The sequence below is a fragment of the Schistosoma haematobium genome, chromosome 7 (genome assembly GCF_000699445.3).
Source record: "Schistosoma haematobium chromosome 7, whole genome shotgun sequence".
Taxonomy (NCBI): Eukaryota; Metazoa; Platyhelminthes; class Trematoda; order Strigeidida; family Schistosomatidae; genus Schistosoma; species Schistosoma haematobium.
Window position 1 is genome coordinate 16,847,154 of NC_067202.1, and position 20,216 is coordinate 16,867,369.

At 34.7% G+C, this 20,216-nt stretch overlaps 1 protein-coding gene across 1 annotated transcript in view; it reads right to left on the bottom strand.

The window, feature by feature from the left end:
* The window catches only part of MS3_00009722 (uncharacterized protein), a 57,121-nt gene that overhangs the window by 32,125 nt on the left and 4,780 nt on the right, over positions 1-20,216 (bottom strand). The window contains exon 2 of the mRNA XM_012937906.3: positions 1,962-2,039. The gene's annotated coding sequence lies outside the window, so the exon portion shown is untranslated. The remainder of the gene's footprint in view (positions 1-1,961; positions 2,040-20,216) is intronic.

Consider the following 20,216-nt stretch of genomic DNA (forward strand, 5'->3'; position numbering starts at 1 on the left):
ATTTCAAATGTAGAATATGATAAATGAGAAAATTTGAAGAAGAAAAAGAAGAAGAAGAAGAAGAAGAAGAAAATGGAAGAAAGAACGATATATCTTCTAATGTGAATAGATTTGTACAGATAAAAATAGTAAGATCCCAAAAGTTTTCGGCTTGGGATTGTGGTGATTGTTAAGTATGTTTTTTTTTTGTTGTTGTTTTTATTGAGATCGTGAATCGATCAATGTTAGACCATCATTGATTGATTGATTGATTGATTGAAATTAAACATTGACATTGTTGGATACCGGTTTAGTGGTTTAGAGATTAAGCGTTTATACGTGAGATTTAAGATCTGTAATTCGAGTCCTACATGTAGGATCATCAATACTTGATGTTTACCAGTTCTATACTAGGAAAAGTTTATCGTCCACTGCTTTCAGCTTTTCAATCGTGATCTAACATTCATCCATTGATGATATCAATCTAAACTCAACAATCTCAACAATCCTATACTGATAATTACAATTGGCTCACTAGTGGTTAGCTCGAAGATGAATTTGATGGAGTTAATATGATGAGAAGCCGTGATCAGTGTCTGTTATGAGACAATTACTGACTGAATATAATAGTGGACAGTGGTGCAATATGATGGAATGGTGGAAGTTAGACATTTACACGGTTAAATGTAGGCTCAGTGGTCTATAGGTTAAGTTCGAGTCCAACGTGAGGGATCATCGATGCGCACTATTCACCAGTCTCTTACTACGATAGTTGTCTAACATTGATTGATCCATGATCTCAATCAAAAAAATCCAAGATAGAATGTTACATAAAAACGTAAGCGATTACAAAACAACTCATTTTTAGTAAAATGAGAATCTTCAAGGCCAAAGGAGAAGAGGCATATCAAAAAACAAATTACAGTGAGAAATAGAGACAGACATGAGAAAAATGAACAATAATTGGATAGAACTAGAAAGAAAGACCCAGAACAGAGTGGGTTAGAGAATGCTAGTTGGCAGTGTATGCCCCACTGGGAGTAACAGATGTAAGTAAGTAATTAAGTAACTAAATAAGAGTTTCTGACATTATTGAATTTTGTGAGTTTTGTTTCTCATTTTGAGATAACTTTACTTAGACAAGTCATTCTAGATACTTAAGATCTTACAAAGAACTCTTAACTTCTTGACTATTAAGTCTGAGTGGTCTTGAGTGATGTTTTCCGAGTGTTGTCTTCCCCTAATCTATGATATTTAAACTGCTTTATATATTTCTCTCTTCCTATACTATATCCTTATATTCAGTCTTTCTTTTATATATTATTACCATTGGAGTGACTACCTCTATGAATCAGGTATTCATCTTGTTGTGCTAATGAAATATGACAACTTGGACCGATGCACATTTGTGCCTGGTCCTACGTTGTAGCTGATTGACTGACTGACTGAGACTACTAAGTTATAATTTGATGGTTTATATTTCTAATTTCAATGAATCAATAATATTGTTACCAATTATAATCGATAATATTTACCATATTGATTGATGATTAATCAACAAAATCGATGAAACATATGAATTGTATAAATTACAATAGAAAGCTAAGATAAGATAGTGGTTGGAGGTAGTCAACAGGAAACCCTGGACCCGGGTTTCGTGCTACTTGGCACTCGTCAGCAAGGTGTACCTGTAATCTTGGGGGAACTGGTGCTCCCTGACGGATTCGATATCGTGTCACCCAGCTTCACAGTCAGAGGTAACGTCTTTGACTGTGAAGCTGGGTGACACGAGATCCTGTTGACTACCTCCAACCATCATCTAAATCTCAATACATAGTGCCCGCAGTGTCGAGTCACCTAGACTGGTGGCCACATTGCAACATGATCGATAGCATTCGATCTGCACTAATAAGGACTAGACAAGCATGAGATTGATCACCACCCAGTGATCAATCAATTGTGAGAAAGCTAAGATAACTTACTTTATTTGTATATATGTGTGTGTGTTTGTTTGACAAGATCGAACATTGAATCATGTTCAAAGAGAAAGACAATAGAATCTAAAATGAAAAAAGAAAAAGAAAAGTGTAGTGTTGGTTATTATGTTAAACCCATATACCTTATTCTAGCTTTCGGACAGCCCATTCTATTCATTCTACTTGAGTCACATTCGCTTATCAATCTTGACTGTTTTTATATGAGTGCATAGGTGTGTGTACATTTCTTATCCCATTACTCATCACATGTCTGTAACTTACTTTTGTGTAACTATAACTATTAATTAACGCTTGGTTAAATCGGAGTTGGCTTGCCCACCATCTTCCCTGTGCGTCGTTCCGCTTCTCTCTATTCTATTCGCTTCATACACAGAATATATGTATTCACAAGTCCATTCTCGTTATTCGACTTATTTAATTCCGTTATTGACTAACGCGATTAAAGTCGATGATTCTATACGAGGATAGGTGACATATATATTTCAACAACAATCATCATTACAATCTCTTTGGAGTCAGATATCGGGCCACTAAGGTGGAGAGCCCTTACGACAGCATTATTCGATCTAAATGACGATTAAATAACGATAAATTAAAGGGCCCTACAAAAGAATTATGTAGTAAGTTAATAATTATGCCTGTAATAAGTAAAAGTATAAGTATAAGGGAGAGTTTAGAATCAATTCAAATGATTTTTCAACGACAGATTACTCAACCTATAAATTGTCAAAAACGAAATCACTTATAAGTTTGTTCTAATGGATATCGATTGTTTATTATGTTCAACTCTTAGAAGAATCCTGGAACATTTTTGAAAGTCCTAGATGGATTTAAGCTTAAGAGTTTAAAAGATGAGACTATAATTCATGGATGACCATTGAGAAATGGTAAAATGACCTTAAGAATATCCATCTACTAAATAGCATTAAAAGAGGGTTATAAACCAGTATAATGAGTTAGAATTATGATATACAGTTGATGGTTAGGGTAAGGGATTCAATCTAGAGTTTCCATCACGAACTGATGCCATGTATAATACGAAAATTCTATTTAGCAAAATGGATGGATGGATTTGGCGCCGAAATTCAAGACCTATTATCTTATATCTGTTTAGTTCGTCCATAAAGTATAATCTCACCGTTTACGATTGAGGTTTTTATTATAAAATAATGTGAGTTATCATGTAAGAACGCTTTTTAGGGTTGATTGGTTTATTCATAAAATTTACTACTACTAATTGCTTACTTACTTACTTACTTACTCACTGATCTAGAAATTAAACATTCACATGCGAGATCAAATGTCCTTGGTTCGAGTCCTACATGCGGAATCGTGAATGTGAACTACTGAGGAGTTCTATACTAGGACAAAACGGCCAGTTCCAGGTTTTCAATGGTAGTCTAGCTTACATTGAATCATGAACCCAACTGTGAAAAAAACCAGTCAAACAGGTACATCCAGCTGACGAGTCCCAAATAGGATGAAACTCGCGTCAAACTGGATTACACTACTAGCCACTATCTATCTTTGCTTAATTTTTTTTGGTTTTATTTTCTTTTATTCTTTTCTATTCTATTTTCAATTGTATTTGTTGCTATGTCTTGGTCATCTCCAAGAGGACACACACTCTCTCCCTCTCTCTCTCTCTCTCACACACACACCTTATTCAATTAAGAAATTTCAATAGAAATTTGGTTACAAAAAAGTAATTAATAATAATTTAATTAAAATTGGCTTTCATGAATAGTAAGTAGTGAGCTAGACACACACACAAACACATGTACACACACATGAACAACCAATGCGAGATCAATCACCAGTTCACCATATATATATATATATATATATATATATATATAACACATAATTACACATATGAGGAGAATAAATTGTTTGCACCTTCTTGCACACTCCCCCCACACACACATGTTGATGGGGTTTTGTTCTCTGAACTGGATAGTTTGGTCGTAGAGTTTTCATCGTTCTTCTGAACGACATTATCATCAGCAGCACAAAACTCCAGATAGAAGTCTACCTGAACTACAAACCCTCTCCACCATCTCAATAGTAATAATAATAATAATAATAGTAGTAGTAGTAGTACTGTAATCCACCTTAAGTTTTAGTCTTAATTATTTGTGTTTTTTTTCACTATTATTATTATCATCAGTAGTATCTTGATAGTTTATAATAAAGAAAAGAAAAAAACTAATTTCGTCTTTGTTTGTACGAATCTCTTCAGTTAATTAATTTCTTTTCAAATTCGTGGGAGAAAAATAAAAGAGTTTTGCCTTTTTTAAAATAAAAAAAGAAAAAAGAAAAAAGGAACAATATGGTTTTTGGGTGCCAATTTTTTTCTTCAAATTTGATTTTCTTTTTTTATTGTTTCATTGTTTCTTTCTCTTTTTTAATTTTCTTTTCTCTCTTTCATTGAAATCATGAAATGATAACAATTAAGAGTAAACAGTATGAAGGGATAGTTTAGATGAGGTGAACACTAGATTTTTTCTTCTATTTTTTCATTATGAGGTTGTGAAGTTTATGACGTTTTTTGATTGAGATCATGAATCGGCTGATCTTGAGATGGTGGAGAATCATTATTAAGAACCTGGAAGTACTGGACAGCCGTTTTGTTCCATAGTGATAATTACTATTTACTCATTAGTGACTAGCTTCGTGAGGGAATTCATGGAGTTCTAGTGCGAAGCTGTGAGCAGTGGAGCTAATCCGTATCAGGTAGAGACAAGTATCTAACTCAATACAATGGGAGATGGTAGCACAATTTTGTGGATTGGTTGAAGTTAGACATTATTACCGTTAGATGTTGGATCAATGGTCTAAGTTTTAGGCGTTCGCATTCGAGACCGAAGGCCCCGGGTTGAAATTCCGCGAGGTGGATCATGAATATGCACTACTGAGGAGATCTGCAACAAGACGAAACGGTCGTCCAGTGTTTCTAGGCTCTGTTTTGTACTGGTCCTTGAAGCAAAGAACAATGAGCTCAAGTTTCGGTGTGAATATGATCAAGTATATTCAAATGATAACTAGTCCTAAATATAATTAAAATTCATTCTGAATCACACTAGTGTACAAAATCGAAGGTCCTGGGTTTGAGTCTTGCATGTGGGATCGTGGATAGACACTGTTTAAGAGTCTTATACTAGGACGAAACAACTGTTCAATGTTTGCAAGTTTTTCAATCATAGTCTAGTTTAGATGAACTCTTGAATTCAACGCTTACAGAATATGATGAAATTTTTGTTTTTATTTGACAATCATTTAATGTTACCATGCTTACTAGGATACTTGAAAGGTGATGGCATGATCCCATGTCAGGTTTTAGGTATATACTTTTTGAAAATCTTAGCAAAACGATATCAGATATTATTGATCCTGTACTATATAGGGATTAACTTCAGGCTATAACTGTATTGGTTGAGAACACAAGTGAGGACAGTCAGATGTAATTGAATACAAAATTATGGAATCTCTTACTAGAATCTGAGAATCATACTTTAAATACTTCTCAATCAATCGTCTCAGACTTTATTGTTTCTTCGCTTCCACAGCAATCATTCTTTGTTCTTGTTCTCTTTTCTCCGATCTTCCTAATCTTCTGTTTCCAAGCATTTCCCTTTCGATTGTTGATACATACTACTTATATCTATCGACATTAGTAGCACACACCACATAATGACTGATGGAATACAACTATGTTCTGAATGTGACAGTCATTACTGAAGGATTGTTATATCATACTGTGATCGAACTAAAGTCCAAAATGTAAACTCCTTGATAAAGAAAATATCCTTTCAAACTGAATATGTGTTTAGGATTTGTGCTAGCTTGTCCCGTAATATGAAGAAACTGTAGTCTAGTACTTTCTAGTTCTTAATAATTATTTATCATATCCGTCATGTAAGCTGAAAATTTTTGGTGTCTGTTTAGTAACGTGAGAAGGCAGTGAGTAGACTTGCGTGGTAGTGGCTCTATAGGTGTGGCCATGTGAGAACATTTGGAGTGGGAGAGCTAACTCTCTCCACCCTCGGCCGTACCAGGGCATTTGGGGGATAAGAGTTACATCTAGAGGCTAGTTACTAGTGAACACACGATTACTAACAGTTTATGGTTTTGTTGAGATTGTAGAGTTTTCATCGTTCGTATCACGAACTGATCATAGCTAGAGCACAATTGAAAACCAGGAAACACTGGACAACTGTTTCGTTCTATTATGGGTTTAAATCAAATAATAAAAAACTCGCGTACCGCTTCAGTGATCCAGATATTAAGGGTTCGTAAATGTAACTGAAGGTCCTGGATCTTATTACCGATTGCATGTTTGTGAATACATAGACATTAATAGTACTATAGTAATAATGATCTAACTAAGATCAGTTCATGACTTGAAAACAAAAAAAATTCTATAAACTTCATGAAGTCCTATGCTGATAAACACTTTGAATGGGAAAACTACCGTCAACATTTGGTATCAGACTATGACTGATTAATGATAGGCAAGTCTTTTTAGTTATTAGGTAATTTGAATGAAAATGGATTGGATTATCCCATTACTGATCATTCTTGACTAAACTTTGATCAGTCATGGTTAACATATGAGCATCTTATGCGGATTACCTTGATAAAGCGATCATGACATAAGGTAGTATAGAATAAGTCGGATGTAGCTACCAGTGAAATTCAGGACGCGTATCATATCATCCTATTTACGACTGATCAGTTGGATGTAATTGCCATATCCCATAGTTGATGTCCACTCCGGTACTTGGACCGAGTGCCGTTCGCTTTAAACGCCAATGCGTTATTCATTTGACTACTGTATCCAGATAGTTACTCACTTATGGCTTGGTAAATTCATATGACGAGCGTTTTGGATTCTAGTGCTGGATACATCCAGTCTGTTCTAAACTAAATTGCGCCACAATTGCTCTGTCTAGGTAATCCTCATAAGATACACAAATGTCAGTTAAGACTGATCACATTTTAGTCGAAAACTATTAATACTTGGATAATTCAAGCTAATTCACATTGAATCAGATCTCATATCTATTGCACAAATGAGTGGTTGTTTGGATTAAATAGCTAAATGGATAACGCGTTTGCGTTTAAAGCGAACTGTACTGGGTCCGATTAACGGAGTGGACATTAACTATGGGATATGTCAGGCATATCCAACTGGTAAATCTCAAATAGGACGACATTAAACTCTGGTTGGATTCCACCACTGGCCACATCCCATCTATACCATACTAAGTTGTTTTAAAACTGTTAAGAATCATCATACCTAATAACTAAAAAGACTAGCCTATCATTAATAAGGCACAGTCTGATACCAAAGGTTGACGGTAGTTCATTGATTTGTAAGAATACAACGTACTATACTTTCAATATAAACTCTTCTTAGATAAACATCTCGAAATTGACTATGTTTTCGCTAGTGACTTTCAAACAGTTTACAAGTAATTATCTGGATTTATTTATAGTTCACTAATAGTCGAACCCAATACCCTTCACTTGTAATGTTCGATTATCATAATTTAGTTAACTAGTCATGATAACATTTAGATATTCAACAACTATATTATACTTTATCTAAGACATAGCGAACTATGAAGAGATAACCATACGTTAATTGGTTACTGACTAATGATCAGTATCATATTAACGTTAAGGACTAAAGAAAACAAACGTTAGTTACTACATAGTGATTATATAATGAATGATTTATAATTTTAATCATTTAAACAATGTTTCATTGAATGATCAACTTTTTATCCACATAACCAACATTTATTAATTTGAATATAAAAATATTGGTACAAAGGAGTAAGGAATACATATGCACCACACAACTCAGTTGATTTATGTGTGGGCTAGGATACTAGCAGGGTGCCCAAACCAAAACAGGTGGTTTTCTTAAAGGACCACAATCAGAGCCTTCGATCTATAGGCCTAATCCATAAGGCAGTGGACCAACGTTACTAGATGCAATCCCATGATAACCGGTGACCAACAATTGGTTCAGACGCTATTTGCTCCTTCAAGATACTGGGACCCCCCATGTGCACCATCAGTTTAAAGTCAACGTTATCCGACTCCCCTACTTGGATCCTCTATATCTACTAACCCGGTTACAGCTCCTGTGAGACATTCGTTTTTCATTCTCTCAATTTCTTAAACAACACCCATAGTACAAGAAGATAATCAATAGAACTTCTTTGTATCCATGTAACTATATGAGATTATTTCAACAACAAAAAAACTGATTCTCCATCACTTTCAATCATACCAAGATATTCATACATATATAATCCGCTTAATTGTATCTATTCTATTGAAATTTATATATTAACAATGAACTAGGTCAATTTTTTTAAAAATGTTAGAGAACAATTAATCTCTATCAATCATCAGTTTACCGATTGTAGAGATGATCATTAACAATCCTTTCATATCAGAAAATAACAAGTGAATACATAAAATAAGCATATGGATAGATTAGATAAACTAAATGATTCAATTATATTTCTTTGTATTGAATAGTTTATACTTTGTATCCTTCTTTATAAAGGGGTAATCATTGAATTGAAATTAACCTTATATAACATGAAAATTACCTTAAGTTTAATTGTGAATTAATTATGATTCAAAAATCAATAAATCTATAGGATGGATACATATATTTATTTACATAATAAAAGAGGGAGGGGGGAGATGGGTTTTTTCACATCAGATTAACGATCTAATTCTACACACACAAACACACACACATGCACATACATACACACTTATGCACACATGCACACATATCCCCCCCCCTTAACTTTTGTTTTCACAAGTTTATTTAAGAAAATTGACACATGGGAGTGTTTGTTTTTGTCTCCCGTGTTTCTTATTTATTTATTTATTATGATAACATAAATAAAGTTTTTAGTACAAAAAAAAGTATCTGAAATCCCATGGCGGATTATTATTTTTATTAGAAAATGGAGGTGTGGGTTGGAGATCTTTAATAGCTGAATTGATGAGTTAGACTATTATAGAAAACTTGAAAAAACTGGAGAGTAATTTCATTTTAGTGTTGAACTGCATTCTGCAGGATTCGAACCTAGAACTTTTATGCCACTGAACTGGCATCCACGAAATTTTACCACTATCCACCACTATCTCATAACAAATTCCGGCTCAATAGTTTTGAGGTTAAGCATTTGCACATGAGAATGAAGGTTATGAGTTCGAGCCGTGTATGCGGGATCGTCGATACACACTGCTGAGGAGTCCAACACTAGGAAGAATGTCATTTAGTGCTTCCAAGTTTTTTATAGTGGTCTAGCTTTAATTAATACATAATACAGGCCACATGTTTTGTCCTACTTTAGGATGCATTCCTTGAATAAACCTATATTCCAGTGTGAATGTATACATTAAAATAGAACAATTGAATAGGAAGCCAATCGATTCATCAAATGAGAGTCATTTCGTTCTAGTTTCAGTATTCACATCAATGTTACATTAGAAATGCATTTAGTTGATAGGATGAAACGTGTATTATCCATTCTATTATTAGGCATTATCCAAAGTATAATCTATTTGTGATAACAAGCATTAATAAGATTTTTATACATTGAAAGTTTAATACTGTGTGGTTACAAAAATAAAATAGTTTTTCATATCCTCCTTTATCAGATAGTGACATATTGAAAGATAATTCGAACCCCTCCAGTTTAAAGTATTTCACTATTGTATTATAGCAACCTCAGATAGTATCCAAAGTCAATATTCAAGTCAATGTAGGAAGATTCATAGGTGTCAACATTTTAAAGGAATTAATGTGGAAGAATCACTTTAAGGAACTAATATGTTAAGAGAGGCTAATCAAATCCAGGTTTGACATTGAATAGATTGGGAGGATAGCTCAGTGATCCAGATGTTTAAGATTCGCGCTCTAGATCGAAGGTCATAGGTTCGAGTCTCACGTGCTGAATCGTGAGTGTTCACTTCTGAGGGGGGCGTCCTATACTAGGACGAAAAGGTCTTTCAGTGCTTCCAGGTTTCTGATCGTAGTGAATTCAACTGTGAAAATGTTACAATCTCCACAAATCCCCATTCTAACCACATTCCTTTATTCCTTTAAATCTGAAGCTTTAGTATGATCCATATCTTCTATTCAAAAACCGCTATAATTTAAAGATGAGTTGTACATTCCGATTTCTGCAAGCATTGCATTTTCTATTTTATTGGCCTTTGTAGTTCAAATATCTGAGTACATAACCTTGTACGTTAATGAGTTGGTGAAATCTTCAGATAAAAACATTTATCCCACTGTCTTGTTATTTTCTACTCAACGTTAATTTGAGGAAAAAAGAAGAGTCTGAGTAGTTAATGAACTGTTAGGCTAATCGGACCTCAATGTCAACTGGTTCGTAGTTATACTCATGCCTACTGTTACAGAGTAAAATGATCTAGTGTGTCAATGATACTAATAAGATACAAGTTCAAAATCATTGGATATCAAATGTCTTCATACCTAAGATAATAAACCCTTTTAGTAGATCAGATTGACAAGAAACCTGATTCTGAATTCTAATTATACTTTTCATTTACGAATGCATCTATCTGTATACAACAAAGTAGAATGTAGCGTAATTGTATTTCTATCTTAGTTTAGTGTTTAAACATAGAATAATCTAAAATTGTATTATTATGTTACATATATTTCACTGGTTGAAATCACGAGTCGATTGAAACTAGACCACCATGGAGAACCTGGAAACACTGGACGGCCGTTTCGTCCTAGTATGGGACTCCTCACCGCCGCGCATCCACTATCCCGCCCTCCGCGAAATTCGAACTTAGGATCTATCAGTCTCACGCCAGGCGCTTAACCAACTAGACCATTGAGCTGGGTTTTCCATGGTGGTCTAGCTTCAGTTGACTCATGATTTCAACCAGGGAAATTTCTAAAAACCTCCACAAAACCCATTCTGATTATATATATTTATAAAGCTCACTAAACAATAGTAACGATCTAATGATAATACGTTGTAATAGAAGTTGACTTATGATATAACGGGCTATAACAGTGAATAAAGGTAATTTGAATACCAGATATCTTAAGACTGTAGAGGCAACTAATTGATATATATCGACTGGTATACGAGAAAAAGGTTAGATCATTCTTCTGACTTGCATCACGAAGCAAGGACTAACTTGGAATCCTGAAAGGAAACAGAAAAGTGGAAGGCCAAAGAACATATTCTATAGAGAAATAGAAGCAAATATGAAAAGTATGAATAATAACTAGAAAGAACTGGAAAGGATTGTTGAGGACAGGGTTGGATGGAGAGCCGTGGTGGATGGCCGATGCTCCTTTACGGGAAGTAACTGGGGTAAGTAAGTAATTCTTCTGACTGCTTCTAATTAATTTTCATGGTAATCTAATAAATTATAATGGCTAGTCCTTCAGTCTCACAGATATGGATATAATGCAACTTGGTAGATTGAATTCGATTCACGATAATAATCATATAAATGTGACATTAGTTTCTATTATTTGACATAATCATCTAGGCAATGATCACACCGCCCGTTGTTACTACCGATTGAATGATTTAGTGAGGTCTTTGGATTGTTGTTGTTGTTATTGTAGTCGCTTTGTCGCTCCATTGGTGCTGAGAAGATGACCTAATTTGATTATTTAGAGGAAGTGAAAGTCATAACAAGGTTTCCGTAGGTGAACCTGAGAAAGAATTATTACCATAACCCAAAAACATTTAATGAAGTACGCATCTGTCTTCGTGCTAGACTGTGTGTACCCTGGTTTAGTGGTATTTACCATAGGTTTCAGCAGCGTTGATCAAGGTCGTTTGAAACGTGAATAACTTATTTTACTCTCCCAATGACTAAAACATTCAATGTGCCAGATTTCAATCCTATGAGATTTCATATGATCTTAGTTATTAAATGTCAACTGGAACGATATCTTAGTATAAAACATTCCATCGATTCCCTTTAAGCATCTGATATAATTAGTAAAACTTAATTCAAATTGTCGTAAAACTTTATTTTAAAATTCCATAGTGACAGATAGTGGAGTCTAGAATGAGCGTTTCGTCCTATGTAGGACTTATCAGTTGAATATCAATATTTACACTGGGGCTCAAACCGAATACATTTAGCTTTATATGATCAAGTCATTATGCACTAATTGATTGAATCCAGATAACTACAAGCTTGTGTATTGATAATGAATGTTGTTATTTATTTGATCGTGCTTAAATCTTTCCATCGATGCTGTTGCATAAATTAACAGCCATCTGCATTCGATCAATTGGTGTATAATGATTTAATCATTTGAAGTTAAATTTATTCGGTTTGAGCTCCAATATGAGTACCAACACTGGGTTGTTGGTATACTCAAACGATACGTCCTAAATAGAACGAAACGTTTATTCTGGATTCCGTTGTTTACCACTATCCAGCTTTGATCTAAACTTGTAAGATAATTTACTCATGATTCATATATGCCAAAACTCAATCTTTAATAATGAATAGATTCAAACAAATGATAAAGAAATATCAGCGAGATTATAATTTATAGACGAACCAATCAGATTTACGACAACAGGTCCCAGATTTTGGCGCGAAATTCATTCATCCATTTGGATAAATAGAGTTTTGGTATTATAACTGATGTCAGTTCATGATGGGAAACCCTAAATCTAATTCTTAACCTTTAACCATCAATTATAAATCATAATTCTAATTCTTCACACAGGTTTATAACCCTCATTTGGTCCTGGTTAGTAGGTGAACACTTTCAAGGTCAATATGCTGTTGCTCAAAGGTCATTCATAAATTAACGTCTCACCAAATTATCAATCATTTTATTTAGTGAAATTATTTCTTATTGCGGGTACCTTTTCATTTACTTCGTTTGAATTGGTGAAATTATGACGTAATCAGATCAGATTGAAATCATGAGTCAATTGAAGCTAGACCACCATGGAAAACCTGGAAGCACTGGACGGCCGTTTCGTCCCAGTATGGGACTTCTCAGCAGTGCGCATCCACGATCTCCACAAAACCCATTCTGATAGTAATCAGATCATTTATAAACAATAATGAACTATCGATCTGGTTTAGATGTAAAATCTTAGTTTTATTTTTAATGTTGATTGTATGAATGATGAGTAGTATGTATCATCATCAATCGACAGTGAAATACACGGCAAAAGAAAAGAGAATAAGAATAGGGAATGATTAATGTGGAAACGAAAGAACAATGAAGTCTGAGACAATTGATTGACATTTTACATATGAAGTATTCACTGTATGAATTCATTTGGTATTGTTTACTTGTATCTTCCCATTGTTATTTAGGACTGCATTTTATCAGTCTCTTGTTGGCATATGTGCATTCTATGTGGACTGCCTCGATATTGCGTTAAGTTACTATTATTATCAACAAAAGTGGATGGTAACTAGCAGTGGAATCCAGGACCCAATTCAGGATTCAGGCAAACACTAACAAATGAATTTAAATTTCCACCCACTGGTCATCAAGACTCAGTGGTTAAGTGGAGTTTAAAACGAACGGTACTGGGTTCGTTTGCCTGAGTGAACATCAATTCGGGGATGCAGGTACATCCAGATGACGAGCCCGAAATAGTGCGACATGGCACGGACCCTGAATCCCACTGCTAGCCAACATCCATGTTTGTTCATTTTTACAATTCTTAACAAAATGTATATTGCGTTTCATGGAAAGTTGTAGACGTATCGTAGTGGTTAAATCAAAAACTGATGTCACTTAGATTACCAATGAAAAACTGAAAGCCTAATCCGTGATTCAGAGAATGAACATTCACATGAGAAAATCAAGTTCTTATATCCGATTACACGTATCCAAGTCATGTCTAAGTTATACTGATGAGGAACGAAATACTAGAAGGAAACAGCTGCCTAGATCTCCTTCATTTTCAATGTTGACCTAACTAAGAACAGTTGATGAGTTAAACAATGAAAATCTTATATAATTTAATATTCAATAATTTTCAATAGTGTCATCATGAGTTTTTATTCAAACGAATGTTTTTTATCAACATGCTATAAAGAACTATCGAAGTATAAGATAACTGGTCTATTCCTTTTATTTGATGAGAATAAGGTTTTTGTGGAGATTGTAGTGATCTTAATAGTGCACACTAATGACTGAATCTAAGACGATTTCCTGATGTTCTAGTGAGAAGTTGTGACAAGTAGTGTCTAATCAATGTCGGATAGAGACAGGAATCTACCCCACATAATGGATGAATGGTTGCGCAGCCATTCATGGATCGATGGAAGTTAGACATTAACACCTTTTGGATGCCTGATCAATGGCCTAGAGGTTAAGCGTTCGTATACGAGACCGAAAGTTCCGGGTTCGAACGTCACAAGAGGGATCGTGGACGCTTATTGTTGAGGAGTTCCATGCTTCTGTCCAATACTTCCAAGTTTTTCACGATGGTCTAGCTTACATCGACTCATAAATTCAACGATAAAAAAACATTTCTTTTTAATCAAATTTAAAAGTATAGTAAACGTGTATGTTTATTATTAAACGCTTCCATTAAATCCACCACAATGACAATCAGATTTAAGATAACAGGTCTTAGATTTCGGCGCGAAATTCATTCATCCATTTGTTTAAATAATGTTTTGACATCAGTTCGTGATGAAAACCCTAAATCTAATTCCTAACCTTAACCATCAATTGTAACTTAGAAAAGTGGAGACAATGTCAATTCAAGTGATTGCAAACAATATATCATGACTTACTATCTACCACTTGGGTGGAAATGTGAACATTTTCGTTGGAGATTAAATAAATCAATTCTGACGTTACTAACTTATGCCCTGATTGAAGATAATTCCAATTTAGTGACTAATATTATGTATGTCAAGTTGATTGTAGTGTTGATCAAATTATATCGATCATGTAGCAATATGACCACTGGTTAAAGCAACTCAACCTTTCGGGTATTCAGTTGAGATTTAGCGTGGTGGTTGCAGGTAGCTGATGGTAAACCTTACTCTATTTGGGGCTAATTAACACTCGTCGGAAAAGTGTATCGATGATCCTGATGAGACAGATACACCCTTGTAGATTTGAACCTGTCACTTAACGTTAGAGTCAGAGACGTTATCACTAAGTTATTTTGGCTGAAGCTGACCCTTTGGAGGATTATGATATATATTTTACGATTAATTAATCACAGAGTAAAGTCGTCTATTTTACGTCCCTCTAAATGCTGACCGATAGACACCGATTAGTACTCGGTCACTGTTCAGTGAACAAATGATTGTAAATAAGCGGTTCTAATGTTTCATTCCTCTTTCGATAAGTATGAAAACATTTTATTGTTTTACATAACTCTAAGTAACTAAATACTGGATACTGTACACAATTAAGTTATAAATATATAAATAGGATAATTGTTTTGCAACAATATGATGTACATCCGGTATAGAAATACAAAATTGATGAATTTATTGAATTCTATCGATTTATTGTCGAACACATGTATTTACACAGCTGAAATCACGAATTGATCTTAGATAAACCACTGCTGAAAACCTGTAAGTACTGGATGGCCGATTTGAACTAGTATGGGACTGCACAATAGTGAACATGTACGACCCCACATACGGAAATCGGAACCACGACATTCAATCTCCCCATAAAATTGCAGAACTTTGATAGGTGAAAATCGCAAATTAATCTTAGCTAGATCACCAATGTAAACCTGAAACTACTGAACAATAGTTTCGTCCTAGTATGAGATTAAGTTTTTAAAAAATAGAACATTACAACCATCGAATACTGTCTCAGTTGTCTAGTGATCAAGGTTTCGAATGCGATACCCAATGTTCTGGGTTCAATCCCTTGTGTTTTAGTCGTGAGTGAGTAAAACATGGACAGAAAGGCTGCCGGTCAATTCTTGATCTTAAACGATAACCTAAATAAAATCAGTTCATTGTGTAAACTATTCAACACATGATGGATGGAAAAGGTAGTTATAACACCTCAACTGTTAGTAAACATTCCCCATGAGAGATAAGTCGAACATATCAACTACTGGAAAACAACGACTTGTAAAACACAACATTTAAGTTAGATTGAATAGATGGAATATAACTAACAGTGGAATCTGAAACGATCTTCAGTGACTTTACAAATCATCTCATGGAAATTCAACCAGATATAAGCCAATCAGTAAATTGGAGGGAGATTCGAACCAATAATTCACCACTAAATAGAAAGAATTAGAATCCTCATATACTTTCTGCATAATTAATAAACGTATGAAGTATGAAAATAGGGTTGAGAGTTAAGCTTAGAATGGAAGAATCCTGTGTAGTCATTTGGGTGATATGAATAGATGGGGTTCTTTGAAGTGAATTCTAAACAACTTTGTCGTCTTGAGAAGGTAATAAATAAATCATGTTACTATAATGAATATATTTCCATTCTAACATTTTGAATCACCAACTGATCTTGACTAGATCAACAATCAAAACCAGGAAATATTGAACGAGTGTTTTGTTGTAGTATCAAACTCCTCATCATGGATCATCCATGTTCCTGTCACAGGGAATCAAACCTAGAAGATCGAGTCTCACACGTTAGCTTCTAATCTCTACACCACTGAACCGACATTCAACGGTGTTCATGTCTAACTTCAAACAATCCATCATATTCGTCATTCTGTATCGATTAACTTCTGTGTACAAACAGTTGTATCATATTCGATGCGAATTCAACTGCATCTGTTATGGGATCTCATTAGAACTCACTAGAACCCGTCCCTTGTGTTTCCATCTACTTTTCATTAAATACACCAATCACTGCATTATCATCCTATTAACAATCATTAAGATTTATTCTTATTCTTCAGTCTTGACAAGTTCACCTATTTCTAGTGTCATAATACCTAACTAAATATTGATGGTTGGTTTGATTCCATTCCCACATAACTCTTAATAAGTAACAACCTATTCGTTACCGTATTTCAAATTACTCGCATGATCAAACAGAACTTCAATCTGACTGTTTTCATTTCATCACTGTAGTTGAATCCAAATGGGTTTGTGTTCGTGTGTATATTTACACACTTTCAGTCTTGAATATCGAGCAAAGTAAATTCATCATTCAATCGAAAGCTGACCAGTTAGTGAACTCCACAAAACACACAGATCCATAAGAAGGTGGATCATCTTTATCTCTACTCACTCACTCACTCACTCACTCACTCACTCACTCACTCACTCACTCACTCACTCACTCACTCACTCACTCACTCACTCACTCACTCACTCACTCACTCACTCATTTACACTAATAGATTCAATGATTAGTTGATTTCAATTCATGAATCATTAATATGATATCTAATTAGGTCATTAGGTAGTTAGTTAATAACTACTACCAATAGGTAATTACACATCTAATTATTCAATGAACATTTTCTATTCACAACTGAATAGATCGGGGAACGGGGGGAGAGTAAACGACAATCGATTATAATGGACAATGGAATAAAATGGGAAAATGTTCATCTCTAATTAGTTCCTTTCCTATAATGAATATCATGGTGATGATGATGATGATGATGATGATGTCCAGAGAGATAGCTGATATTTGATTGGAATACATGGATAAAGAAACTGCAACTGTTCAATTTGATTTCCTTAAGTCGTTTGTTATCAGCCGTTTACAATCAACATCGTTACAGAGATTGACAAATCTTCTGAAACATTTCAACGAAGTCCATCCAAATATCCAGTTTACTATGGGACATGAAAATCAGAACAAGTTCCATTTTGCTCTAGATATCGCAATGAAACGAAGGATGGATGAAGTAGTTCAACGTTCAGTTTATAAGAAAGTCAATATGGAATAGGATTGATTGATTGATCTCAATCTCAATTGATTTTCTCCAATCAGTTACACAAAACACCACTTGTTCAAACACTATTCCACAGAAGAGAATGAGTATGTACTGCCGATACACCAGAAGAGGAAGTAATGAATGTTGGAAAGATGTTTAAAGAATAACGGATTCCCATTGAAATTTATGAAGGAGTATGGGAGATATGAAGATGGAAAAAGCCCAAAGAAACTACAATGAATAGAAACAAGCCTAATGTTATTCAACTTCAATTCAAAGGTGACGATGTCACAGGGTCAATCAAAATATGTGACTAAAAACTGCATTGACAAGAACTTGTCCTTCAGCTAAACTGATTTTGCTGTACAAAAACAACATGTTCTTTGACACAATCAAACGTTGATAGGTACCACTTTCATGTTACCACCTACTGTGTATACAAATTTACATGTATCTGTCAAAGTAGTTACATCGGTAGGAGAGAAAGCAGAGCCTACGTTCAACTCAAAGTACATATTCTGAAATGTTTAAGATCAAATGGAATAAAGGCATTCAGCACTGTCATCGCAACACATCTCCTAGACAGAGGACATGAAGTCAGTATACTGAAGTCCTTTCACATGATTAACAAACAATCAAACTACAATTTTTTGAAATTCGCTGAAGCGATAGCAATCAAACGTCAAAAACCAGATCTATGTATCTGAAATGAGGCAGTAATAAATCTTTCTTTCTTCGGCCTGGTAATATTACGCCCCACACCTTGTCATTTATTACGTCACTCATTGCTGCAACTCTCTCCCATGTTTAAATTACATCATTGTCGGTATTCTTCAATTCATATCTATCTTTATTATCATTAATCTATTTCCACTTGCTTCACTACACAATCATATGATATCTGTTAACTCCATGAGTTCCAATCACTATTTCAACGGAATAGTCTAAAGGGTAAACTCATGGTGGGATCGTGAACACTGAGTGATCAGGAACTCCATATTCCACAGTCCAAACAATCATCCAATCATACTTGCACTTTAAAGACTATCTAACCTTTAATGTAATCTGTAATGTAAAACTGTTAAATAGAGATCTATCAAGAATCTATGAAGCATTCATAGTGGGTAGTTGAAGACAGTTGATGTAAAATGTCCCACATCTAAGCTTATGTGAGTTGATTAGGGAACAAGCGTACTTTTCGATAGATTTCACCTCATAGTATTTAATGAAACAGTCAGGTAGGTCGACGATGACTTATTCAGACTGTGGAAAGCTTCTGCACACCTCAGTGTCTTACACAAATCAATTACTGAGAAATTAGTGATCGAATGCCATCGATCGAGTTGCAGTGTAGCTAGCTACTATTCTGATTGATTTGATATCCTAACCGATTTTGGTTTGATGATTGTTCTCAAGTATACTTCCTAATGCATGATTCTTGATTCTGCTCTCAATAGACGTTCAATCACTTTATTTGTTCTGATATTAATCCCCTTACCCCATTTACTTCACCATAATAACTAGTGTATTATGCGAACCAACACAATTCCGTACCACAGTTGAGGTTATTTAACACCGATTGAATGTGATCTACCATCAATATTCAACTAACAAAGCCAACATATTCGAATTAGAACACCGATAATTTGAAATAAATATCATATCCCATCAGAGAATGTTCATATAAAATAGATGGAATGTGACTAGAAGTGGATTTGAGGACACGTCATTTCGTCCTATTTGGAACTTCTTAGCTAGATGTATCTGCATCTCACAAATGATACTCACATCGGCATTCGAATCAGTTCCTTTTGCTTAGATAACACAAGTGAATTGCCATCCGGACTCTACATATCAGCGGATAAAACATTAGCGTTTGAAGCAACAGAGACTATATTCAAATCTTAATAATGAGTTACATTCAACTGACTAGTTCTATACAACATAACACGTTTATTCTGTATTCCATTGGTAGCTACATTTCATCTACTCTACACTGGCTTCTATTACAATGGTTACATTTAGACAGTCCCCATGAGACGAACATATACCAAGCAAGACTGATCAAATTTTAGTCGGAATATCAAGAATCGATAATCCAAGCTATTATAAATTAAATCATGATCATCAGCATAGGGTTGTGGAGAATGTTGAGTTTTGATTGAGATTATGAATCACTCATTGTTAGACCACGATTAAAATTTTGGAAGACCTGGATGGCATTTTCTTTCTAGTATGGGACTCGTCAGCAGTGCCCATTCACGATCCTGCACACGGCACTTAAATC